At 47.8% G+C, this 16039-nt stretch overlaps 2 protein-coding genes across 6 annotated transcripts in view; one reads left to right on the top strand and one right to left on the bottom strand.

The window, feature by feature from the left end:
* The window catches only part of LOC139227723 (bcl-2-related protein A1-like), a 46248-nt gene extending 44620 nt beyond the window's left edge, over nt 1-1628 (bottom strand). Inside the window, exon 1 of the mRNA XM_070858700.1 lies at nt 1571-1628. The gene's annotated coding sequence lies outside the window, so the exon portion shown is untranslated. The remainder of the gene's footprint in view (nt 1-1570) is intronic.
* zfand6 (zinc finger, AN1-type domain 6) overlaps nt 1282-16039 on the top strand; it is a 79147-nt gene continuing 64389 nt past the window's right edge. For 2 of the 5 annotated variants that reach the window (XM_070858698.1, XM_070858695.1), the window contains exons 1-2: nt 1308-1395; nt 15186-15321. The gene's annotated coding sequence lies outside the window, so the exon portion shown is untranslated. Of the gene's footprint in view, nt 1396-2404; nt 2614-15185; nt 15322-16039 lie in introns of those variants that run through there. The other 3 variants (XM_070858697.1, XM_070858699.1, XM_070858696.1) reach the window with 3 other exon arrangements.

Here is a 16039-nt window from a genome sequence, read left to right as displayed (position 1 = left end):
CAGGCCATTCGGCCCAACTATTCTGCACTGGTGTCTATACTTCACATGAGTCTCCTCCCATTCAACCTACCTCACCTCAGCCTTTCAGCATCTTTCTATTCCCTTTTCTACTATGCGCTTGTCTAGTTTCCTTTTGAAAGCATCCAAGCTGTTTGCCTCAACCACTTCTAGTGGTAGCGAGCTCCACTCTCTGAGTAAAGAAATGTCTGCTTATTTCCCTATTGCGATTAGTAACTATGGTGTATTTATGGATCCTAGTTTTGGATGCTCCCACGTTTACGCCGAATTAGTTGGTATCGTAACAGAAGAGATGAATTCAATTTCATTGTCTCAATCAACGTAACAAAAAAAACAGGTTATCTGGTCATTATCACATTGTTGTTTGTGGGAGCTTGCTGTGCATAAATTGGCTGCCCCATTACAACAGTGACAGCACTCCACAAAGGCTCTAAAACGCTTTGAGACGTCCGGTGGTCGTGAAAGGCGCTATATAAATCCAAGTATTTTTTCTTTCATTCTAATAAAGTACCTACGAAAGGATATATTTGCTTTGGAGGCAGTTCAGAGAAGGTTCACTTGGTTGATTTCAGAGATGAGGGGCTTGACTTATGAGGATAGATTGAGTAGGTTGGGCCTCTACTCATTGGAATTCAGAAGAATGAGAGGTGATCTTATCGAAACATATAAGATTATAAGGGGGCTTGACAGGGTGGATGCAGAGAGGATGTTTCCACTGATGGGGGAAACTATAACGAGAGGGCATAATCTTAGAATAAGGGGCCGCCCATTTAAAACTGAGATGAGGAGACATTTCTTCTCTCAGAGGGTTGTAAATCTGTGGAATTTGCTGCCTCAGAGAACTGTGGAAGCCAGGACATTGAATAAATTTAAGACAAAAATAGTCAGTTTCTTAAACAATAAGGGGATAAGAGGTTATGGGGAGCAGGCAGGGAAGTGGAGCTGAGGCCATGATCATTGAATGACGGAGCAGGTTGGAGGGGCCGTATGGCCTACTCCTGCTCCTATTTCTTATGTACATTCTCATCGAGGGCATGGCACACGACGATATACAATGTAACTCCTGTTAACTTTGACCAGCAACGAAAAAAACATATGGAACCCCCCAAGCCAGAGAAAGCTGTTTAGATGCAGGCGATGCACCTCCTGTGCAGGGCTCTCCCCGGGACCTGTGATTGACAGGCGCGCGGCGGTGAAGCGGCCCCCGCGGCCGGCAGCCAATGGGAGCCGCCGCTGCCGTGTGTGACGTCAGGGGCGACCTGAGCGGGCGGGCCGCGGTGTCCGTGTAAACAGGGCCGGGAGAGCGGGCGGGCCGGCCGGCGGACACAGGCCGCTCGCTCTTTTGCACTTTCCTTTTCTGTTATTTTATTTAACGAGGTAGGTCGCTGCCGCCGCGGCTTTTCAGGCGGGTTTCCCCCCCATCCCATTCAGTTTGTTTTCTGCATACCCCCCCAATCAGTTTGTTTTCTGCATAGGTGGTGTGGAGAGGTAGCGGGCCCCGCGGGCTTTGGCCCTCCTCCCTGTTGCTGAAGAGATTTATTTTCCGCCCTACCTTTGTTTTAATTAATTATAATTCTGGGTTCCTGTCAGTCCGGCACCCTCCGCTCACCCCAACTCGCTGCAGGAAGTGCCGGCAGGGGGCGTGGCCGCCACATGGGGCGGGGTCCGCGCCTGGCTGATGGACAGCGCGCTGAGCCAATAGGAAAGAAGCGTTTCTCAGTTGAAGGCGTCGATTGACAGCGCCGAGGGGAGGTCATGGCCAATCAAAGTGGGGGTGGGCGGGGCTTCCTGCTAGCGGGTTAGGATGCGCGGGAAGAGGGCTGTGTGGGGAATGGCCTCCCGCGATCAGGATCGTGGTGGTCAGCAGCCTGGGGCTCGCCAGGCTTTACTGGCTGTCTAGCTGAAGGCGGCCCCGGGTCGTGATTTGTTCCCCCAGCCTGCCGAGCTAAGACCCAACCGGTGACGGACAGCCTGTGCTGCGAGGCCCCAGCTTTACCTAACGGAATTTCCGGTTCATTCAATGTCTAATCTGCGAGCACTTTAACCGCGATCCGGCTGGGCGCCGGCCCGGTCCACTTGTCTCTTTGTGAGGGCGGGACTCCGGGCTGGGGCGCGGCTTCAACTTGACCCGGGAAAGGGGGCGGGGCCTGAGCTCCCGGGGAAAGGGGCGGGGTCTAAACCCGAGTGTCCGTTGAAAGGGGGCGGGGCCCGAGCGCCCGGGGAAAGGGGCGGGGTCGAAACCCGAGTGTCCGTTTAAAGGGGCGGGGCCTAGCGAGTGCCCGGGGAAAGGGGCGGTGTCTAACCCCGAGTGTCTGTTGAAAGGGGCGGGGCCTGACCTTCCGCGCATGGGGAAGGGGGCGGGGTCTATCCCCGAGTGCCCGAGGAAAGGGGGAGGTGCTCCGCCCGCTCCGGGAGCGCGCATGTGGGCAGGGCCCTGCATTTTGCCCCTCCCCCACCCAATGGTTCCGATGAAATGTGGAACCTGCTCCTGGAGATGATGTCACGCAGAGCACCAAAAGCTTTGCCATTAGTTCATTGTGACTAAAGATATTCGGATGGTTTTAGAAAAGGATAAATCGTTCCTGGGGGAAGCAGGTACAGTAGCTTTACTATCACAGATACTGAAGGTATATTAGCCTGGCTGTCGAATATGTTGTAAAATGTGGTGAGCAGAGCAAATTAGTAATTTTGTACATTAGTTGCTGTACAATTTGTGTCCTGTGTTGATTTGTTTTCTATGAAATATAATGTCCATAATAGCCAGCTCTGTTTATCTAAAATAACTTTAGACTACCATTAATTATTTTAGTTCTGTACATTAGTTTTGAATTTTTCTTCTGTTTAAAGTATAAAGTATATTTTGTTTAATTGCCATTATTTCTCTCCAAATCATAAAAGCTACTTCCAATTGGCGAAAGCATAATAGGATGGACAGGATAGTCTGGTATAGAGATACTGTATAAAGGACAATAAGAATAACTTGGCATCAGATATAGACACGACACCGTCAGTCACCCTGCAGAGTCCTCTTCACTAGCATCTAGGGACTTGTGCCAAAATTGGGAGAACTGTCCCACAGACGAGTCCAGCAACATCCTGACAGTCAAAACTCACAGAATCATACCTTTCAGCTGACTTCCCAGGCTCCTCCATCCCTGGGTAGGCCCTGTCCCACTGGCAGGATAGACCCACCAGAGGTGGCAACACAGTGGTATACAGTCAGGAGGGAGTGGTTCTGGGAGTCCTCAACAATGATTCCTGACCCCATGAAGTCTCATGGCTTCACGTCAAACATAAGCAAGGAAACCTCCTATAATATAAACAGAAAATGCTGGAAATGCCCAACAGGTCAGGCAGCATATTTGGGGAGAGAAACAAAGTTAACGTTTCAGGTCAATGACTTTTGTCAGAACTGGAAAATATAACAGGTTTTAAGCATGTTCAAAGGCAGGGAAAAGAAAGAACAAAAGGGAAGGTCTGTGATAGGGTGGAAGGCAGGAGAGATTAAACAAGCAGCAGAGTCATTACCAGCACCTGCTATCTCAAAAAAACTGGGAGCAATGGATTTGATCTGAAATTGTTGAACTCCGTGTTGAGTTCAGAAGATTGAGTCTAAGACGAGGTTCCTCAAGCTTCCATTGAGCTTCATTGCAACAGTGTAGGAGGCTGAGGTCAGTGTGAGACTGAGAATTAAGTGGCAAGTGACCAGGAGCTCAGGGTCACACTTGTGTACTGAACGGAAGTGTTCAGAAAAGTGATTACCCAATCTACATTTACTCGCCCCAATGTAGAGGACGCCGTATCGTGAGCAGCGAATACAGTACATTAAATTGAAAGATGTACAAGTAAATCACTGTTTCACCTGGATAGTGGGAAGGGAGGAGGTGAAAGGCAATCTTCTCCTCTTGCATGGATAGGTGCCGTGGGAAGGGAAGCGGGTGATGGAAGAGTAGACCAGGGTTTTGCTGAGGGGGCGGTTCCTTTGGAATGCTGAAGGGGGAAGGGAAGATGTGTTTGTTGGTGGCATCGTGCTGGAGGTGGCAGAAATGGCGGAGGATGATCTGTTGAATATGGAGGCTGGTGTGGTGGAAAGTGAGGACAAGGGGAACCCTATCGTGGTTGTGGGAGGGAGGGGAAGGGTTGAGGGCAGAAATGTGGGAAATGGTACGGACACGGTCAAGTGCACTTTCAACCACGGTGGAAGGGAATTCTCGGTTGAGGAAAAGGAAGACCTATCTGAAGCAGTGTGGAAAGTGGCATTGTCAGAACAGTTTCAACGGAGAAACTGGGAATTGGAATAGAATGCTTGTGAGAGGCTGGGTGAGAGGACATATAATCAAGGTAACGGAGTGAGTGGATTTGTAAATATTGGTTGAAAGACTATCCCCATAAATGGAGATAGAGAAGTTGAGGAAGGGAAGAGTCGGATAAGGACCATGTGAAGGCAATGGAGTGGTGGAAATTTGGGGCAAAATTGATGAGATTTTCCAGTTCGATTCGAGAGCAGGAAGCAGCACCAATATAGTCAATGTACCGGAAAAAGATTCCACGTATCTCTCAAAAAGGCAAGCATAGCCAGGATCCATACAGGTTCCCATAGCAACAGCTTTTATTTGGAGGAAGGGAGTCAAAGGAGAAATTGTTCAATGTTAAAACGAGTTCAGCCGAGTGGTGGTGGCGGAGGAGGGAGGGACGGACGGACGGACGAACGACCTGGTGGCGATGGAGGTGTAGAGGGACTGGATGTTCATGGTTAAAAAGATGGTTAGGGCCAGGAAACTGTTGAAGTGGCGGAGGGCATGGAAGAGTCGCAGTTGTTAGTTGGAAGAAACTGGACATAAGAGCGTCAGGAGCAGGAGTCGGCCATTTGGCCCCTTGAGCCTGCTCCGCCATTCAATAAGATCATGGCTGATCTGATCATGGACTCCGCTTCACTTCCCTGCCCGTTCCCCATAACCCTTTATTCCCTCATCGCTCAAAAATCTATCTCTGCCTTAAATATAGTCAATGACCCAGCTTCCACAGCTCTCTGGGGCAGAGAATTCCACAGATTTACAACCCTCCCGAGAGAAGAAATTCCTCCTCATCTCAGTTTTAAATGGGCGGCCCCTCTGAGACTATGTCCTCTAGTTTTAGTCTCCCCTACGAGTGGAAATATCCTCTCTGCATCCACCTTGTCGAGCCCCCTCATTATCTTATATGTTTCGATAAAATCACTTCTCATTCTTCTGAACTCCAATGAATATAGGCTCAACCTATCTTGATAAGTTAACCCCCTCATCTCTGGAATCAACCTAGTGAACCTTCTCTGAACAGCATGGGTAGAAAAGAGTTGAGATGGGAAGAAATAAGTTCTGTTGTAGCAAGAGCAGGCTGAAACAATGGATCTCCCAGATCTTGGGAAGGAGGTAGAAGTGGGCTGCACTGGGCAGGGTTGGGGGACTGAGCTGAGGGAAAGAACTCCAGAGGCCAGTGTTAGTCTGGGAAATGATGGCTTGATGTTCGGTGGTGGGGTCGTGCTCCTGGAGAAGCTAGGAGGTGGTGTCAGAGAGTTGACATTCAGTGTTCGCCAAGCAATAGCACCGCTGTCCTTGTCAGCGGGTTTAATAGTAATGTTTGGGTTGGACCTGGGAGATCGGAGTGCTGAAAGTTCAGAGGAAAGCAGGTTAGAATGAGTGGAGAAATTAAGGTGGCTGTTGTCATGCTGGCAATTCCCAATGAAAAGATCTAGCGAGGGTCAGGGGCCAGAGGGAGGAGGGGTCTAGGTGGACGGGAATTCTGAAGGCAGGAGAATGGGTCTGCTGTGCAAGTGGGTGACTCCTGGCCAAAGAAGTTGGTGCAGAGATGTAGGCGATGAAAGAAGAGCTCGGCATCGTGCCAAGCTCGCAATTCATTGAGGTGGGGGTGTAAGGGGATGAAGCTGAGGCCTTGCTGAGGACTGATTGTTCGCGGTCAGAGAGGGGAAGGTCAGAGGGGATAGTGAAAACAAGATGAGGGCGTAGAGTGGAAGAAGGGACAGGATCAGAGAAAAGTGAAGGGGAAGAAGTCGTCTATCAGCTGTTAACGCTTGCGGTCCTTGACACCTGAAAGAGAAAAGTTTTTTGTTAAAGCACCGGATAAGGTGAAGGATGAGCCAGAACAAGTGTGAAAGAGAGTGAGTCGATGCTGACGAAGAAAGAGGTCGAGAGCGTGCGTGTGGTGGCACATGACATTGAGCATGGACCTTGGGAGGTGGCGAGAGCAGCGGTTTGATGAGTGCTGGATGCTATGGAGATCGCTGTAATTAATGGTAGATTCTAACTGAAATTCCATGTGGAATAAGTTGGTACAAGAGACAGTTGCTGAGGAAGGAGATGTGGCTTTAAAAGTAAGTTTTAATAGATACCTGACCAAACACGAGAAGGGAAACAGCAATGTAGGTGAACAAGGTAAAAGAGACAAACGGGAAAAACCGTCAGAGAAGAGCAGAACTTCAAGGTGGGCATTCCTGGAAGAGAAGTGGCAGTGAATTAAACACCAATACGAAGGCAAAATATTGTGGATGCTGGAAATCTGAAATATAAACAGAAAGTGCTGGAAATACTCAGTAGGTCAGGCAGCATCTGACCTGAGGAAACCTGCTGATTACCACCTATTGCCCTCCCTCAGCTGATCAATCAGTGCTCCCCTATTTTGAACACCACTTGGAAGGAGCACTTTTAGGGTAGCAAGGGCATAGAATATACTCTGGGTGAGGGACTTCAATGTCCATCACCAAGAGCGCCTCGGTAGCACCACTGCTGCCCGAGCTGGCCGAGTTTTGAAGGACATAGCTTGTGGCATGTGGTGAGAGAACCAACATGAGGGAAAAATGTACTGACTTCATCCTCGCGAATCTGTCACAGAAACTTCTGCCCATGACTGTAGTGATAGGAGTGGCCGCACAGTCCTTCTGGAGACGCAGCCCCATCTGCACACCGAGGACAACCTCCATTGTGTGGCACTGCCACCGTGCTAAATTCGGAACAGATGTAGCAGCTCAAAACTGGACATTCATGAGATGCCATGGGACATTATCAGCAGAATTGTATTCCACCATAATCTGTAGCCTCATGGCCTGGCATATCCTTACTTTACCATTACCATCAAGCCAGGGGACCAACCCTGGTTCAATGAGGCGTGTAGGAGAGCATGCCAGGAGCAGCATCTGGCGTACCTGAATTTGAGGTGGCAACCTGGTGAAGGTACAACACAAGACTACATGCTAAACAGCAGAAGCAGCATGCTATAGACAGCTAGGCGATCCCACAACCAACTAATCTGATCAAATCTTTGCAATCCTGCCATATCCAGTTGCGAATGGTGGTGGACAATTGAACAACTAACGAGAGGAGGAGGCTCCATTAAGATCCCTGTTATGTATATAATAACTCGATAGACAATACTGAAACTAACACAGGTACAAACCTGGCTCTGCTTTATTAGGGCCCAAAGTGATTACATTACATGATGGCTTGCCTTTTATACCTGGGCCGTGCACATGTGCGTACAGCCCAATGACCACTGACAGTGGCGCCACCTGGTGGCCAGTAACCCCAAGCATACATACATACATGACATTATCCCCCTTTTAAGATAATAGTAACAGTGTTTTTACAAATTGAGACGGTCCAGGGCTTTCTGCTCCTGAGTTGATCGTCTCAGTTCAACTCCAGCCTTGGGCGAGCGTTCTGAATCTGTTATGACTGGGGGCTGGGTAGCTGTTCTGATGGGAGTGTCAGTGACCATGTCAGGGATTGAAAGTCCAGATTCATTGATGACAATGGAGTCCTCTGATGACTGAGGGTAGGTTGGTTGGTCACTGACTGTGTCTTCCTCAGATTGTTCCGGTTCATCCGTGTGCCCCAGCTTTATCTAATCGACATGTTTCCTGCATGTTTGCCCATTCTTGCACTTGACGATAAACATTCTGAATCCTTGGCCATAATAGTACCGGTGATCCACTTGGGACCTTGACCATAATTTAGTACATACACAGGATCGTTAACAGAAATGTCACGTGGCACAGCAGCATGATCGTTCAAGTCAGGGTGGACAAGAGAGAGCTTGGTCTTGAGACCTCTCCATCAATAGTTCAGCAGGGGGTACCCCGGTAAGCGTGTGGGGTCTTGTCCTGTAACTAAGCGATATGTATGACAAGCGAGTCTGCAGTGAACCTTGAGTTACTCGTTTCATACTCTGCTTGATGGTTTGGACAGCACACTCTGCTTGACCATTAGATGCGAGTTTGAATGGTGCTGACCTCACATGTTTCATACCATTGCGTTTCATGAACTTTTGAAACTCCAGACTGGAAGCAAGATCCGTTGTCGCTTACAACGATGTCCGGCAGATCATGAGTGACAAACATGACATGAAGGCTCTCCATGGGTAGCTGTGAATGTACTGGCTGACATGATTATACACTCTATCCACTTGGAATATGCATCCCCCACACCTCAAAGCATTTTTCCCAGGAAGAGACCTGCAAAGTCGATGTGGATCCTGGACCATGGTTTAGATGGCCACGACCACAGGCTCAGCAGTGATTCCGCTGGTGCTTTACTTAGCTGCATGCAAGTGTTGCACTGATGCACGCATGATTCCAGATCAGAGTCAATTTCAGGCCACCATACATGAGACCTGGCAATGGCTTTCAGCATGACCATACCGGGATGAGTGCTATGTAGATCATGTACAAATTTCTCTCTGCCTTTTCTTAGGCATAACAACACTATTACCCCACACTAAGCAATCTGACTGAATGGATAGTTCGTCTTTGCGACGGTTGTAAGGTTTGGTCTTATCACCCATTTGCTTGGGTATGGCAGACCAATTGCCATTAAGGACACAACATTTCGCAACCGATAATATCGGGTCCTGGCTGGTCCAGATCTTAACTTGTTGAGCCGTGACAGGGGTTCCTTCACTTTCAAAAGCATCCATAACTAACAGTAGGTCTGCAGGGTGTGGGCAACAGCAGATGGCTCAGTGCATCGGCACAATTCTCGGTGCCAGGTCTATGGCAAATGACATAATCATAGGCAGATAATGTCAGCGCCCACCTCTGGATGCGGGACGATGCATTGGCATTGTTTTCCGAAAACAATGAAATGAGTGGCTTGTGATCTGTTTCCAGTTCAAACCGAAGACCAAACGGGTTTTGATACATCTTTTTAACCCCATAAACACAGGCAAATGCTTTTTCTACTATGCTGTAAGCTCTTTCTGCCTTTGACAAACTTTTAGAAGCATTCGCAAAAGGTTGTAGTTTACCCGACTCATTAGCTTGTTGGAGCACGCAACCAATTCCATATGACGAAACATCACAGGCCAATACTAGACGTTTACACGGATCATAATGTACCAGCAGCTTGTTAGAGCAAAGCAGATTAGTAGCTTTCTCAAAAGTTCTGTCTTGAGACGCACCCCAAACCCAGTTGTCGCCTTTTCTTAGCAGCATGTGTAGTGACTCTAATGAAGTGCTCAATCTAGATAGGGAATTACCGAAGTAGTTGAGTAGACCAAGGAACGAATGCAGCTCCTTCACATTCTGAGGCTTGGGTGCATTTTTGATGACCTTGTTTTCGAGTCTGTAGGCCTGATGCCGTCAGCAGCAATTTTCCTCCCCAGGAATTCGACTTCCAGTGCCATGAAGACGCACTTCGAATGTTTCTGTCTGAGTGCCACTTTGTCCAGACAATGCAGAACCTCTTCCAAGTTGTTCAGATGTTCGGCGGTGTCATGACCTGTGACCAGGATGTTACCTTGGAACACAACATTCTAGGGATAGACTTCAGTAGACTCTCCATGTTCCTCTGAAATATGGCTGCAGCTGAGCGAATTCCAAAAAGACACCTGTTCTAGATAAACAGTCCTTTGAGTGTTGATGCACATAAGTTTCTTTGACGTCTCGACCAGCTCCTGTGTCATGTAGGTCGACATCAGATCCAGGTTATTGAACGACTTCACCCGGCTAGCATTGCAAACAGGTCATCAGCCTTCGGTAATGGGTTTTGATCGTGTTTCAAAATTCGGTTAATCGTAACCTTGTAGTTTCCACAAATCCTGACTGTGCCATCACTCTTCAGCACAGGAACAATGGGGCTGGCCCATTTATTGAATTCGACCGGTGCTATGACCCCTTCACGCTGGAGTCTGTGCAGTTCAATTTCGACCTTCTCCCTCATGTACGGAACCGCCCGAGCTTTATGATGGCGCATCTCGCATCCTAGTCCACGTGGATCTGCACCATGGCTCCCGTGAAATTGCTGATTCCTGGCTCAAGCAGCGAGGGGAACCTCCGACGACAATGCTTTGATATCGTTCCAATTCCATTTGATTTTTTTCTAGCCAATTCCTGCCAAACAGCAATTGGACCATTGCCTGGAACAATCCATAACGGTAAATCATGAATACGACACCTTGACTACTGCATTGCTAATCACCGTTATGAGTTCTTTAGTGTACTTTCGTAACTTGGCATTGACTGGGCTCAGCTTAGGCCTAACAGGCTTAGTATCCCACAGCTTGTCGAATGTCCTCTGGCTCATTATTGATGGAATTGGACACTGGTGCAAGTCAATTGGTACCGGCACACCGTTAAGTTTCACATTAATCATTATCGGTTGGCTCTTTGTTAGGAACGAATACAGTCCATACGCTTCCTCCTCTGGTATCTCGGATTGCATATCCGGATCCGCGCTATACTGGTCATCATCCTCCACGTGGTGTGTCGCAGCATGCTTGCTCAGTTACTGACACAAGCGCTGGAGATGCCCCACTCTCAAACAGCCTTTACAAATATACTGTTTAAACTGGCACTGATGAGGCCGATGATTGCCCCAATGCCAACACGGTGAAATCAGATTCATTCCTGTTGGCGGACTTTGAGCAGCCACAGGTTTCGCATACGCAGTCAAGTAGGCCCTGCCATATGCAGCTCTGCCAAACGACGATAGAGTCTTGTTTACAGTACTTGCCGAGATCCGATTTTTCGATGATATCTGCTTTAAGTTTTTGTCTGTTGTCATGCATACCTGGGCAATCATGATGGCCTTGCTCAAATCCAGCGTCTCCCACGCCAGTAGCTTACGCAGGATCACCTCGTGGTTGATGCCGATTCTAAAGAAGTCCCGCAGCATGTCTCCCAACGCGTTTTCGAACTTATACGGTCCAGCTAGACGTCATGGGTCGGCAACGAATTCCGACACATCCTGGCCCTCAGAACGAACGTGCCTGTAAAATCGATATCGTGAGATGATAATGCCGCTTTCTGGTTTGAGATGTTCAAGTACCAGAGCACACAATTCCTCATAGGCCTTGCCCGTTGGACTTGCAGGCGAGAGGAGATTCTTTGAGTCCATAGATTTTCGGACCGCAAACCGCGAGGAAGACCGCCCTGCGCCTAACTCAGTCAGTGGGTTCCTCCATTTTGTTGGCCACAAAGTACTGGTCCAGGCGAGCTCCAAAATCTGCCTAGTCCTCTCCCTCCACGAATCTCTCAAATTCCAATTGTGCTAATTTTTGCATGCGAAGGTTCTTAAGTTACCTCGTTGCCAAATGTTATGTATGTAATAACTCGATGACTGAATACTGTAAACTAACACAGGTACAAACCTGGCTCTGCTTTATTAGGGCCCAAAGTGATTACATTATATGATGGCTTGCCTTTTATACCTGGGCCGTACACATGTGCGTACAGCCCAATGACCTCCGACAGTGGCGCCATCTGGTGGCTAGTAACCCCAAGCAAACATACATGACAATCCCCATCCTCAAAGATGGCAGAGCCCAGCCTGTGCGTGCAAAGGACAAGGCTGAAGCGTTTGCAGCCGTCTTCAGCCAGAAGTGCCAAGTGGATGATCCATATCCCACCAGCACAGATGCCAGTCGGGAACCAATTCGATTCACTCCACGTGATATCAAGAAACGGCTGAGCGCACTGGATATAGCAAAGGCTATGGGCCCCGACAACATCCCAGCAATAATGCTGAAGACTTGTGCTCCAGAACTAGCCGCTTGTTGTTCCAGTACAGCTATAACTATTTTTGTTGTATCTGTAAACAAGTGCCCCCTGGTTAAAGGCGGGGTCAAACTCCAAAAACTTTCAATCAAGTGCCCCCTTGCCTTTTTTTGTTTTTTTGTTTTTTTTTCCAGAGGGCACCAAAAATACAAATTATACAAGTGCTCCCTGGCTAAAAGGGGGTCACTAATCCCAACAAACTTAAACAAATTAAACTTTGGATATTGTGGTTCAAATTAAAATTTGGTTGCCGGGGCTGATGATGCACTCCAGTCCATCCGGCGCTCACCTCTCTCAAGGCCGCAAGCGTACCGGTGGACGCCGCGTGCTCTGTCTCCAGGAACACCCTGGCTCGGATGTAACCACGGAAGAGAGGTAGGCAGTCAGGCTGAACCACCCCCTCGACCACCCGCTGGCTGGGTGATGGCCCCCTTGGCCATGCCCAGGAGCAGTCCTACGAGAAGGCCTTCTGACGTGCCTGCTCCCCTCTGCACAGGGTGCCCAAAGATCAGGAGCGTGGGACTGAAGTGCAACCAGATTTTGAGGAGAAGCCCCTTCAAATATTAGAAGAGGGGCTGCAACCTCGCACATTCATGAAACACTGACTCCTCTAGACCGCAGAAATTACAGGCGGCCTGGGAGCCCGTGAATTGACTTAAAAACTTATTGCATGGGACTGCTCTATGCAACACCCTCCAGTACAGCTACAACACTGGCATCTACCTGACCATGTGGAAAATTACCCAGATATGTCCTGTTACACAAAAAAAAAGAAATCCAATCTGGTCAATTACCACCCAATCATCAATCATTAGCAAACTGATAGAACACTCGACTCCAGACCTCATTACAGTCTTGGTCCAAACATAGCTAAAAGAGGTGAGAGTGACTGCCCCTGGACATCAAGGCAGCATTTTACCGAGTGGGGATCGGGGAAAACTCCACTGGCTGGAGTCTTATCTAGCACAAAAGATGATTTGTGGTGGTTGGAGGCCAGTTATTTCAGCGCTAAGACATCACTGTAGCGGTTCATCAGGGCAATGTCCGAGGCCCAACCATCTTCAGCTGCTTCTTTAATGACCTTCCCTCCATCACAAGGTCAGAAGTGGGGATGTTTGCTGATGATTGCACAGTGTTCAGTTCCATTCACAATTCCTCAGATAATGGAGCAGTCTGTGCCCACATGCAGCAAGACCTGGTCAACATCCAAGCTTGGACTGATAAGTGGCAATCAACATATGTGCCAGGCAAGAGAGAATCTATCCAACCTCCCCTTGACATTCAGTGGCATTACCATCGTCTAATCCCCCACCATCAACATCCTGGGGGGTCACCATTGACCAAAAATTTAACTGGACTAACCACGTAAATACTGTGGCTACAAGAGCAGCTCAGGCTGGGTATTCTGCGGCGAGTGTCTCACCACCTGACTCCCCAAAGACTTTCCACCATCTACAAGGCACAAGTCAGGAGTGTGATGGAATAATCCCCACTTGCCTGGATGAGTGCAGCTCCAACAACACTCCAGAACCTTGACACCATCCAGGACAAAGCAGTCCGCTTGATTGGCACCTTCGACATTCACGCCCTTCATCACCGGTGCACTGTGGCTGCAGTGTGTACCATCTACAAGATGCACTGCAGCAAGGCGGCTTTGGCAGCTTCTCCCAAACCCGCGACCTCAACCTAGAAGGTCATGGGCACACCATCACCTCCAAGTCACGCACCATCCTGACTTAGAAATACATCGCCGTTCCTTCATTGTTGCTGGGGCAAAATCCTAGAACTCCGCAGCTACTGCACTATGGTACCTTCACCACACGGAATGCAGCGGTTCAAAAAGGCAGCTCACCACCACCACCTTGAGTAATTAGGGCAATAAATGTTGACTTTGTCAGCAATACCCACATCCCATGAATGAATAAATAGAAAATATGGATCAGGGTGGTTACGGGGGTCAGTATCTGACCTGAGTTAATCCCAATTCATGTTCATTGTGCAAAATGTTAACTGGAATTGTTCTCGTTAGAGCAAAGAAGATTAAGGGCAGATTTAATTGAGATGTCCATAATCATGAAGGGTTTTGATAGAGTAGAAAGGGAGGCACTGTTTCTACTTACAGGAGGGTTGATAAGCAGAGGATGCAGATTAGGAGAATTGGCAAAAAAAAACTGGGAGAAATGAGGATCGCCTGCAATGGCGCTCCCTGGCGCTCCCTACCGCTCCCACACAGTTGCCTCTCTAGTCTACTGTAGTGGCCTACTCTTGCTCCTAATTATGTTCTTACGAGTCCCCCAAGGATCTATCCTTGGCTCTCTCCTTTTTCTCATCTACATGTTGCCCCATCGGCAACATCATCGGAAAACACAACTTCAGATTCCATGTGCGCTAACGACCCCCAGCTCTACCTCACCACCATCTCTCTCAACCCTAAACTTGAGCTCAAGTCCTGTTCGTCCATCACCCTGTGCTTGCTGGTCTACATTGGCTCCCAGTCCGGCAAAGTCTCGACTTTAAAATTCTTATCCTTGTTTTCAAATCCCTCCCTGGCCTCACCTCTCCCTATCTCCATGTCTTCAGCTGCCTAGGTTCTAAGCGCTGGAATTTCTACCCTAAACCCCGCCTTCTATTGCGCTTTTTGAAACCTACCTCTTTGACCAAGCACTCCTTAAAACTTACTACCAACCAAGCATTTGGTCACTTGTCCTAATATCTCTAAGCAGCTTGGTGTCTCATTTTGTCTGGTATATAAATTTTGTCTACTATATAAATGCAAGTAGTTAAGAATTTTTTTTACACAGCGAGTTGTAATCTGAAATGGGTAGTGAAAGCAAATTCAATAGTAAGTTTCAAAAAAGAATTGTGTTATTTTTTTATATAGAAAGAGCAGGCTACTGGAACAAATTATATAGCTCTTTGAAAGAGCCAGCCCAGGCACGATGAGATGAATGGCTTTCTTTTGTGCTATTAAATTCTATGATTCTATCTCTCTCTTCCCTGAAAGCGTGGGAATAGGTAATTCAGGAATTCCTGTTGCGCGTTGTTCTCGAGACCCTGCTGGAAGTGTTGATTGAGGACCGCGTAGGGTTGAGTTGTGATGTCTCTGCTGCTGTTCCCTGTGCAGGTTCACCCATGAAAAATGGCCACTTCAGAGGTTGAACAGTTTGAAGTGATGAATTAAGAGAAGCACACACAAAACTCATTGGCATGCCGTTAGACCTTGATGTTTTTCCACCAACATATTGGTATCAAAATGCAAAGTAAGCTTGATGCTAATGTTGTTATATATGTAAACCTGTAAATACCTTGTGTAGTCACCAGAGGGCTCATCCCCCTGGAGTCCCAAGGGATCCCACAATCCCTTGGGAGCATCTGTACTTAAGGAGGCCTCACAGGCTGGAGAGGCACTCAGAAGACCTGCAATAAAAGACTACGGTCTCACTTTACTTTGAGCTCACAGTATGTAGTCAGACTCTTTATTCATACACAACACTAATGTTCCTGGCAGTCACGGAACTGAACCTGAAGTGCCAATCATCTCTGGAGAAAAGGAAGCATTGTACTGCTGATGTGTTCTTGCCTTATGAAATTTCCTGATGTCGCTGTAAATAATTAACTGTATTAAGTGATGATTCATGGATTTAACTGAAGCTCAACTGCAGAACTTTGCTTGAATTGATCTAGTTGAATGGTGGTGGATAAGATGTGATCTGTTTATATCCATACAATGGATTGTACACTCATGGGTGAATGTGAATACCCAGTTGTGATCCATTCAGGATGTGAAAACCCATAACTTACAAGTTAAAGAGCAGTGACGCAACATTCTGTTTGTTCAAAGGATTGATGGGTTGGTTTTGCAATTGGTCTAGAATTGTGTATGTGCGTTTCCAAGGAACAGTTCCGTGAATCAAAAATGAGCCCAAGTTTGAATGGGGGCTCTTATTAATCCTGATTAACTTTTAAACAATGTCCCTT

The sequence above is a fragment of the Pristiophorus japonicus genome, chromosome 17, assembly GCF_044704955.1.
Source record: "Pristiophorus japonicus isolate sPriJap1 chromosome 17, sPriJap1.hap1, whole genome shotgun sequence".
NCBI classification, from domain to species: domain Eukaryota; kingdom Metazoa; phylum Chordata; class Chondrichthyes; family Pristiophoridae; genus Pristiophorus; species Pristiophorus japonicus.
This window is presented reverse-complemented; position numbering and strand designations above follow the sequence as displayed.